This window comes from Chamaea fasciata, unplaced genomic scaffold (assembly GCF_029207755.1).
Source record: "Chamaea fasciata isolate MVZ Bird 193981 ecotype frontalis unplaced genomic scaffold, bChaFas1.0.hap1 SCAF_1, whole genome shotgun sequence".
NCBI classification, from domain to species: Eukaryota; Metazoa; Chordata; class Aves; order Passeriformes; family Sylviidae; genus Chamaea; species Chamaea fasciata.
Window position 1 is genome coordinate 107,971,022 of NW_027094086.1, and position 11,293 is coordinate 107,982,314.

The window sequence follows — 11,293 nt, forward strand, 5'->3', positions numbered from 1 at the left end:
TAAAACCAAGGAAAGGCAGGGGAAGGTCAGAACAACTTTTTTTTTGCAATAAAACCTTGATGCACACAGTCTCACTGGAACTAGAGCCCTGGCGTCTAGGCTGTTTTATTTTGCTCTGTTAAATTGAAACAAACAATTCAGCTGCCTAAGCCCCTTCTTTTCTCCTCTAACGTGCCAACTATCTTGAGAAAAAAGATTAAGCATCATTCTGATGAGTGCTGCAGCAGCAGCAGCAGCTTTATAATTTAAGGGTGACCTAAAATTTATGGAGCACTGTGAAGATCTTAAATCAATTTTATGATTTTCATAAATTATTTCAGGCAGATGAACTTTGTGCAAAAAGCCAGTGATGTTTGAGCTGTTTATCCAATGGACAACAACACTGAAAATAGGGATTTTCAAATACACCTGTGGGAATTATGTATCTGAGTTTGATGGCAGTTAGACTTGTTCTTTTGAGCTACTTAGTATTCCAGTGTAAATTTTTAATCATTCCAAATTGCTTAAAATACTCGGTAAAAATCAAAATTAGAGGAGAGTCAAATTTAGAGCAATTCTGAAATTTCATTTAAATGCTTCATATGCTTTTAAACAGTGGATGGATAGCCTGTAATTCTACTTCAATTAACAAACCAGTCTGGCACTTGTAGAGTTAAGCCTTTTTTTGAGAGCACTGTATTTTTGGGTTCTTGTTTAGGCCCCATTTACTGTGGAACCTTTTTCTGTCTGCTTCACAGAGTATCTGCAAATTACTCCAGCTGCTAAAGAGAAGGATCTGCTGAAAGAGAAACTGTAGCTGGTTCCTTATAGCACATTTCAAGATTATATAATAGAACAAATATAATTCCATACATTACAGATATGAATAGAGACTGAACTTCCCTTCTGGAAAAGTAACTAAAGAGCTGAAATTCCCATTTCATCCTAATTTTGGGTGCTATTGGTGATTGAAAGAGTTTTTCTCTCCCTGGGCATTATGGTCATCAGGATACAGGTAGGCTGGAGACTTTTCATCTAATTGGGACCCCTCTGAGCTATAATTTTCACGTATGATTTTCTGTATTTTAAGCTGCTCCAGCTCCTCTAAACTGACATCATTGTGCTTCAGATTATTTCACACTTAATATACTAAACATGGTACTAACAGGAAGAACCACTGCTGAATTCCTCTACACTGGATGGGCAACTTGGACTAAATTATTTACTGATATTACTGCATTGCTTTCAGTGAAATGACACTGATAGATGCTGAGCTCCTTGCTAAACCTGAACAAGGTATTCTGAGGCGAGTGGGTTTAAATTCAAAGAAGTCAAGTGTGGGACACTCCAGGATCTTGCCACTGAATCTCTATGGACAACAATATACATAAATAGGAGCTTCTTACTCGGTGGTCATTATTCTGCAGGAGAGGATTTGTAACTGCTGTGAATTAAACACTGAACACAGTCCATGGTGTGAGGAAAGCTAATGCAGTTTCAGCTCTATGAATTAATGTATCATGGAGAAGAAATGGGAAATAATCTTACCCAGTTATTCTCTGCTTCAGACCTTAGCCGGAGTGATGTGTCTACTTTTGTGCAGTATACTTCAAAAAAGAAAGAGTCCAACTGGAAATTCCAACAGAAAGTAGTGGTATTGATCAGGAGTCTAGAAAATGTGAACTGTAAGACTGAAAGAAGTGGGTAGTACATCTAGAGAAAGGAGATGCAGGGAAAGGAATAGGAATGTGATACCAGTGTTCAGACATATAAAACTTGCTGCAAAGACAGAAGTTGTACATTGTTCTCTGTGTCCACTGGGAATACAAAAAGAACTAATGGATTTAAATTGTAGCCAAGGAGATTTAAGGAAGACATTAGGACAGGCTTTCCATCTACAACAGTAGTGAAATATTGAAACAGATTGCCTGGGGAGGTTGTGGGATCTTCATTGCCAGACATTTTTAAGAACAGGTTAGACAAACTTCTGTCAGGAATGATTTGGGTATAATTGATCCTGCCTTAGGGCAGAGGGCTGGACTAGATGACCTTGCAAGGTCCCTTCCAGCTCTACTTTCGATGGTTCTCTTATTAGAAAGGCTGATGTCATATTCCTAGGACCTTACCATTCCTCTCAAAAGCAAAAACATACTATACCAATGGCAAGAGTCACATTTAAACTGACAGTATCTTGAAAAAGGTTGATATCCCCCTTTAATTACTAACACTTGAATATATGTAACCCAGATGGACTTGTTCAACAGCTAAATACTTGTGGGTTACACTACTACGAGTTTTTTTGTGACCAGACTATGATCTTTTTAATGTCATGAGAATTTTATTTCTTGTAAAGTGTATTAATCTTATATATTGCAACTTCCTTTTTGTTACTTTAGTAAGTAGCAGGCAGTGCTGTTCAGCATCTAACCTGTTCCAGGTGGGTCACTCTCATTCCACATGCCATGACACATTTGGCCTCTTGCTATGTTTCCACTCACTCACTCACTCACTCACTCACTCACTCACTCACTCCAAAGCTCATTCCTCTGCTCCAACTTATCATGAAGCTGATGCTCAGCTTCATTATGTGGCTGTGTTTAAATAAAGTATTGCCACTGCTAATGTGCTTGGTATCCTTCTTTCCATCCTCAGACACTGGATATCCCTCCTGCTGCTTTCTGCTCACATGTTCTTTTATTCCTGTTGATAAATTTCATTTTCATCTCTTTTGCTTCTTTTCCTTCAAGATGTGTTTGCATTACAAACTGCAGTTCAGCAGTTTAGCAGTTGGATTGCATCCAAATATTACCAAATGCCACATCTTTTAATATCAGGCAGAGCAGCTTGAATTTTCTTCCTTGGAGTGCTGTAAAAGACACACTGACATGTTTTCTGTGCAAATGCCAAAAATAAAAAAAATGCTTAACAAAAGATGGAGGGGTGTGAAGCAAGCTGAAAAGTCTGCATTCCCAAGATTTTCTATTTCCCCTGATTTCTGGATTTAGTTCATGACCCAGCTGCTGATCTTTGAAATTCTGTGGAACTGTGCCAGTTTCTAGCAGCCAAGAATTTGTTGCTGTCACTTTTGTGACTGGTAGTACCTTCATGTTCAGCTAAATAACCATATGTGTTTTTATCCCCAAAGGCCATGCCTGGCCATTGATGATCACAGTACTGCCAAGCCCTTGGATTCTAAAAAATTCATTGCCAAACCATGAAGTAGTATGTATACATGTGTGTGTATATACATAGATATATATGTATGCATATACTATATATTAGAGTTTGAATTTTGCCTTTCAGCAGTCATGACTTTTGAGGTTTTCTCTGCAGCTACATGGAGAATTAAAACTGAAGTTAAAATTAAACCAAAACCAGAATAAAGCTGGACTTTTTGCACACTCACATAATGCTTCCAGAAGCTGAGACGTGAAAAAAACCCCTCAGCTTATACCATGAAATCTGGTAGTGCTATAACTGAATATTTGGGCATTAAATTGTTTTACTGCATCCTTCAGAGAGAAAGATGCTATCAGTTGTTTTTCATAATGGTGAAATGCTTGTCAGGATGCTTTAAGACACCCATTACTCTATGTATCTTTTCTATTTTCTTGTTAAAGTCATCCATATGCACTGTAGCTGTGGGTACTGCATGTGGTTTGCCCTAAAGGACTTCTCTTGATTGCCCTGGGCTTTGGATCAGAGTCCAGAGTAATTTTTGCCATGTTGTGTTCATCTCTTTTGCTCAAGACTTGTCCTTCACATGTTTTGGAGGTAGATGGACAAACACCACAGATACTCTGGTGCATCCAGGTCGCATGGCCATGTTCCTTTTCCATGTTGTGCATTCTGTGTGTGTATTCCCAGCTTCTGCTGTGTTTGTATATGGTGGGGGATAAAGTGCACCTCCCAGTTACTGCTCCAGAATTCATGTGCCCCCAGAGTTTCAACTTGAGGTGCACTGGCTTGGCAAAGACTTTTGTGTGAGGCAGATTTCCCCCACGTCACTTGCTTCTACTTTGTGCTTTGCATTGCTCAACACACTCCTTTTCTCTTCCCTGTCAGTACTATCTGTGTTAAGGGATCCCTTGATCCTGAAATACAGTTTCATTCATTTTGCCCACTAGATAATACTGAAATTGAAAGGAAGGTAAATCTTGTTATTTAGACACAGCAACTGTGATAGTTTCCTGCTCCTGTGAGATGTTTCCTGTGCAACAGTGCTTCTTAATGTCGTATTTTTCCATATTGGCACTTTTTGGTGGCAGTGTATTTGAATTGCGAGTGCCCCAATGTACTTTTTCATGTACTTCTTGGGCTGTTTGCTCTTTAGTTCTTACCTCCTACAGACCCAGCACAGAGGCTAACACTTCATCCAGCTAATCTGCCTTGCAAGGAGCGAAGGGGCCTGCTGTTCACTGCACCTCCTGAGCAGAACCAGTGTGAGTGAGCATTTGCAATGTGAGACTGTTTCCCAGACTCACCAGTCTAAGGTGTTTACATCCCGCTGTACCTCTGCAAACCTCCTGTGTTGCCCTCTCTACCCTCAGGTTTGGGTTGGCACAGACAGAGGCCAATCATGCCTGTGAATTGCACTCTATCAATTTCCCCAGCTTCTCTGCGCCTCTAGGGAGAGAGTCCATGATGGCTGCAACACCAGCAGAATTTGGGGTTTGAGTGAGTCAGAGACTTTTATGCGTGGATGCAAGCTTTTTAAAGGCACCTTTCAGTACTTAAGAGCCTGTGTAGGTTCTAACAAATAAATGCTTTTGTCTCAGGTGTTGACTTTAGTGCAGTCATTCAGTACTGCATGCACAAATACATACCCGTGAATCTTTTTGAACTGTGAGGTTTAGAAAGCCATTTTCTTGGTCTTGCATCACAAACTTGCATGGCACCTACCCTAGAGGAGCCCTAATCTGAGCCACAGACTCTGGGGTGCTACTTTGGTGCAAAAATGTAATAGTAATTTGCAAGTGAATCAGGGAGATTTTAAAATCAATTTTCTTCAGCAAACAGCGATTATTGAAATGGTTGCAGTTATTGCTGAGGACTGAATGTAGAAAGTGCTTCAAGATAGAGAATTTGATTCTCTAAACATATAATTCTTTTATCAATAATTCTTATGAGCAGTCTTCTTTCTACCCTCTCCCTTTTGCCAAAAACTCTCCCCTCTATTATCTACTGAGCTCATTTGCCTCCCGGATAGCTGTGGATTTGTTGGTATACAAATTAATTTTGTTATTGACCAGAATGAACATTTGGAGGATAAGAATGCCATTGCTATTCATACCTAAAGGTAATCAATACCAGTACAGAGGAATAAATATTTTCTAACCAAGTAAGGACCCTCTCCAGCCTTTTTTTTTTTTTTTTTTTTTTTTTTTTTAATAAACCCCACAGGACTGTATCCCGGCTCCTGTACACGTGAACAAAGCAGTGAGGGGCAATAGCATTTACATCTTGTTACCAAAGGAGGATCAGGAGAGAGAGAAACTTCTCTCCTGGTCTTGGGTCTCCCCATACTCCAGCTCATCAGTCACTCATTCATAACAGCCTCTGTCTACTCTTTGACCGCAATGGTGGTAATTATTTGTCTGTCATTAATTTATTACTTCCAACACAGAAGAAAGAAATCCCTTCTTGAAGAGCCTTGATGTCTCCTTGGGAATGGCAGAGAGTAGTCTGCAACTACGGCATTTAAGACAGAGCATGTGATGGGAGGTTACAGTGATGTGGTGTTACTTGCTTCAGCCTGGGATCTGTTCTGCAGAAAGAGCATTATTAGCATGGAAAGAGCAAAGGAAAGGGGAAAGAATAGCAAAAAGTGGCGGAGTTTGCCCTGTTCCTGGGCTATCCCACTGACCAGTTCCAGCCACTCGTGACCAATTGTTGGTGCCCTTCGGGCGTTTCAGATGTTTCAGGTTTTCCTTGCCCAGAGACACCCAGGAGATTTGCGCTCGCTTGTAGCCAGATTCTGCCTTCATTTAAGCCTGCAATGAGTCGGGGGCGAACAATAGCGTCAGAGACGAATTTTGCAAACCCTTCCCGAGGGCTCGCCAAGGCCATGCCTCCATGCGAGGCAGGAAGCCGCACAGCCGCCCCGGGCGAGCCCGGCTTGCCGCACAGCCGGGCCGGGCCGGGCCGAGCCAGGCCGGGCCGCTCCTTCCCGGCGCTGCCTCCGGCCGGCAGCAGGTGGCGGCCGCGCCTCAGGCTCGGCAGCGGGGCCGGGCCGGTCCCGCGGGGCCGTGGCGGCTCCGGGAGCGCTCGGCGGCGCTGCCCGCCCGCGGTACCGCAGCACTGCCCGGGTCTGTCCTGGCCCGCACTGCCCTGCCCTGCCAGCACACGGCGCGGGGCTGGGTTCGGCAGGGTTATTCTGTTTGGGTTTCTCTATTTCTCCGTTTTCCCTTTTTCGCCTTCCCTCCTCTCTCTCCTACACATCTAGGGTAACACCTGCTGCTCGGGTTTGTATTTGATCTGCGACGAGTGAGGAGCAAAGTGCTGAGAGGGGCAAGTTAGAGCGATGCTCTCCTCTGGTGAGAAAGCTGTGTTCTTGGGTTCACAAAATCACAGCAACACAGAACGTTCTGACTTGGAAGCATCATCGAGCCCAACTCCTGGCCCTGCGCAGGACAGCCCAAGAATCACATCATGTGCCCAAGAACGTTTCTTGAACTCTGCCTGGTTTGGTGCCGTGACCACTTCCCTGGGGAGCCTGTTCCAGCCCCCCACCGCCCTCTGAGTGAAGAACCTTTTTCTAATACCTAATCGAAGCCTCTCCTGACAACTTCAGGCCATTCGCTCAGGTCTTGTCCCAGGTCTCCAGCAGCGGCTGCACTCCCAGTTCCCACTGTCCTACCTTTGTTGGCTCTTGCCGTGCACTGTGCCACCGTGGGTTGGTGCCATTAGGAGCTGGAGCCCAGGGTGTCAGCGCTTCAAGGCTGGTGAGCCCCAGGGTGAGGATGGGGACAGGGATGAGGCACACCAGGGCTTGCACACTGCTCTGGCTGCCGATGACCACGACCCAGGATTAGTGACCTGACTGATGGGTAAGGCAAAGTCAGACCCCTCATGTTGGTTAGGGATGGGTGGGAGATTTACTGCAAAGAGTATGGGGGACTGTCTGTGAAGCACCCAGTTAAAGAACCAAAAATGGAGCTTAGTGAAACAGCCTTAAAATCCAATGAAGAAAAGCCATAGTGGAAACGAGACTCCTTTCTGATGCAGGGTACTGGTTATGGGCTGTATCTTGCAATTACTATACACAGAATTGGAAATTTAGTCAAGTGAAAAGTCTCCATTGGCTTCAGTGAGAGCGGCCCGTAACAGCCTCATGGGTGTGAGGGAGCCATAGCATAATTCTGTGTGCTACTGTTGAAACTTGAGTATCATCAATATCTGAGTCTTTGCAAGTTCTCTTTGATTTGGCTGGCTCTGTTTGCAGTGCCTTGACCTGTTATCTGTACACATTATTTATCACTTATCTCCTGGCACAGATGTGCTCGGAATTTTATTAAGCAGAACAAACTGTAGTTGAATATTTAGGCTGAAGTGCAATTGGTAATGCAAAAGCAGTGGCCCTAGCAAGGTGTGATTTCTAATATGCTATTAAGTGCAGAAGAGCTCAGGTCAATTAATCAATATTTGTGGAATTGCATAGTAAGATTTCCAACTACTGGATGTTTGATAGCTGGATATTTAATCATTAGACCATGTATACTTACTGAGCTGGTATGCATAGGCGCTATCTTAAAAAGGCAGTATGTGCTGGAGACATAAAATCCTGCTGGAAACATAAAGTCATGCTGGAGACATGAAATCATTCTGGAAGTGATATGATTTTCTGATATCTCTGAATCTGACGTCTTATGGGAATAGGATCCATGCACACATCAGGTGATGAAACTTGCACATGATATGGAACAGCTCATTTAAATGAATCTGCCATTTGGTGGCTACCTGACTACTCCCAGCTTCTCTTGAGTGCCAGTCCAGTCCTTTTGAAATGAGAACAGTAAGCTGTCCTTAGCAAAACATGATGAAACCTGGCAATGGGCATTTTCACATGCTGTTTTCTCTTTGTTTTGTAATTGCATTTTAAAATAGAAATGAGCAGCCAAGAGATTTTGAGCCAAACACTTAGGAATGTAGACATAGGTGGAAAGCCCGTCCCATGTCCACAAGGTCCACCTTTCCTCCATACAATATCAATCCCATAACCTGGAATGCTTTTTGGAGATATCTGTAGACTTCACTGAATGAAAGCAAGGGTTGAACAAGCCATTTTGTTTCTCAAGCAAATAAATATATTTGTATTATTAAACATGGATGTCTGAAGTTAAACATCAAAAATCTTTTTTTGGTATCTCAGTATCTGTTCTCTGTACTCTCATTAACTTGTTAGGTGCCAGCTTTTTTAGGTTTTCTGTGGCAAAGACCAGTCCTTTCTCCATGACAACCTCAAATTGCTTCAGCAGAGCACTTTCTTTAAGCACCATGTCTCTTGAGCATTTTGAGGCTTTGAGCACAGCTTCCCCACCCCCACTTGCTTGGCTGCTACAGTCCTGCTGATGGGGTTTCACCCAGACAACAGTGAGACACATACCAAAGAACAGGGAGAGAGGAAGAAGAAACATGATCTTGTCTCTAGACACCTTTATTTCTGTTCCACCTTTATTTCCCTACCACTGGGAAGCATAATTTCTACATAGGCTGTCTGTCTTCATCTGTGAGTGAGGGAGACAGCAATAAGCCAGATATTAAGACAGCAGAGCCATCACTGCTCCTCACAGCTCACAAAGAATCAGACCTGTGGGAACAGGTATGCTTTGCCACTGAACCACTACAGGACAGGGATGATGCCACAGCCACCAAGGTGAGATCTCACTTAAAGCTGGAATTTTACCACTCTGCTTTCTCTGCCAAGGTGACTGCTTCTCCTTGGGTGACTGCTCACCGCGCATATTCCTCTGATTGGCCCTCTTCATGCTCCCAGTGATGACAAGGTACTCCTAAGTGCATGTTATTGCAAATAAATGGGTATAAATATCTATTAAGAATTACAGAAAGTACTGATAATTAAATTGGCAACCCCATCTGCTGTGCAGCTGACCAGGGTTAGCTTCACTTCAGCAGCTGTGTCCACACTGTCTTGATGTGAAACTTAAGTTCCTCTTTGCCTGTCTGGCAGGCAGTGATCCTGTAAATTGTAACTCTTTGAAGGCAGGCCTCCTTACATGGCTAAGCACGTCCAACATGCTCCAGGGCCACCCTGTACGCACAGGGAGCTGGGCCCCAAACTATCTGTGGGGGCAGCAGAAATCCCAGTAACTAAAGCCACTCCGCTCCAGAAGTTGCTCTTTCAGAGAGCTCCAAATGAAACCAGAGAGGCTGTTTACTTCATGCGAAATAGAGGTTTAAAAGCTCAGGCATCCTTTCTAATCTAGAGCAAGGGGGGCTCTGTTGGTTGTATCGTGGGTATATTGCTCTATTTCAGGAAATCTGAGTGTGGGGCAGTTGTCCCCCCTCCCAGTGGGGGACCACAAACAGGTGGCAGAGTTTTATGACCATCCGGGCCTTCTCAGGTTGCTGAATGGGTGAGGGAATCCCTTCTAGATCCTGCCCAGCTGAGAAGGGGATTCCACGGGGTTCCTACTGTGGAAAAGGCTGACAGCCCAGCTCTGCTCTAATTGCAGCTTCAGGAGGGGACAGTACTAGAGATGCAACTGATGGAGGGTATTTACTACTTCCCCACACCTCGCTTTCTCCAAGAAGCCATTTCTGTTCTTTGCACCCAGTTTTAGCAGCTCAGGAGTACTGAAATATCAAGAACTCTCGGTGCTTAAACCAAAAATGAGACAAAGAAGGAATGAGAGATGGTTGATTCAGTTTCTTGTATAACAATCTCCATCCTTCAAGCTCTGGGATAAATGTTGGCAGAATGAGACCCTTCAGTGAAACACCCGCTTTGAATTTCAAGCCCAAATTTCTCCCACCATATGCAAAGACTTTGTCATCACACAGATCCTTGTCATCACATCTGTTTGATCAAAGCGTTCCTGGACAGAAAGTGGGGGTTGTGACTGCCAAGCAGAAAAAAAAAAAAAAAAAAAAAAAAAAAAAAAAAAGTAGCTGTGTGCCTTATCCAAGCCTGTCATTGCTCTTATGGCTGCAGTCACAAAAGCTGCTGCCTTTGCCTGTGGAGCCGGTGTTTAACACCTTTGTTTACTAGACCTTCAGATAACCAAAGCTCCAGTTCTCTGCAGGAGGTGCTACAGAAAGCAAGAGTCTCTCCTAGCTTATTCAAAGTCCCAGGGTTTCTGAAGAACGCACAGGAAGGCTTGTCTAGGAATTGATATTCCCACTATCCCTTGACTGCTTTTCAAAACTTAATTTTATTTAATGGTATTTTAAAATCTGAGTAGTCTTTCCCACATCCCTTCTCCTCCACACTATGGTAGTTAATTTCTGGACTATAAGCTTTTGCACCAACCAACCAAACATATCAGCAGGTTTCAAAAAAATGAAACAGGTACTTTACATGTAATTAATTTAGTGATTTGCTCAGTTGCTGATTCACGTACATAACCTCAATTACCATTAATGAGAGTTATGTAGGCATGTCAAGGGCAGAATAGACCCCTAATAATCTAACATGGAATGTTATTACATTACTGCTGTAATTATACCCTGCACACACATCATTTCTACCTTGCTTCATGAACTGCTCTTCAAATGTGGTGGCTACTCATCTATTATGCTGCATATGTTAATGCTAAGGTTACACTAAGCATTATCTTTTCCTCTTCATTGTTCTGCTGCCTGTCCATGAGAGATACACGGAGCTAAATAAGTAACCTGACAGTTGGTGTTTTTGCAAAGCTACAAGTTTTGGATTTTTTGAAGGTGATACTGGCAGCCAGAAACGATCATAAAACAACAAACCTCAGCAGAACAGCATGTCATCTCTCCTTCAGCGTTTTAGTTTTATTTATTTTTAATTGGAATCTGAGCAAGCATTACTGAGACACCTTTAGCCTCATGGTCAAAGAAAGTCACATGGACATGAATCATACCTCTGAAGGAAGTGTTGAAACAATTCTGCTCTTCCAGAGGGTTTTTAGTATTTGTTAAATAATTTTTCTTTTGGGAGAGAGGAGGAAGAGAGGTAGTCCTGTCCTGGTGCACCAATTGGATGTTGCTGGAAACTAGAGAAATTGAGAAAACTGAATGTTATCTAATTGGTGTAAATAGCAATTTTCAGGTGATAAAGCTTAACACAGCTGGCTTAATCTGCTCTGTCTCTTGTTTTGCC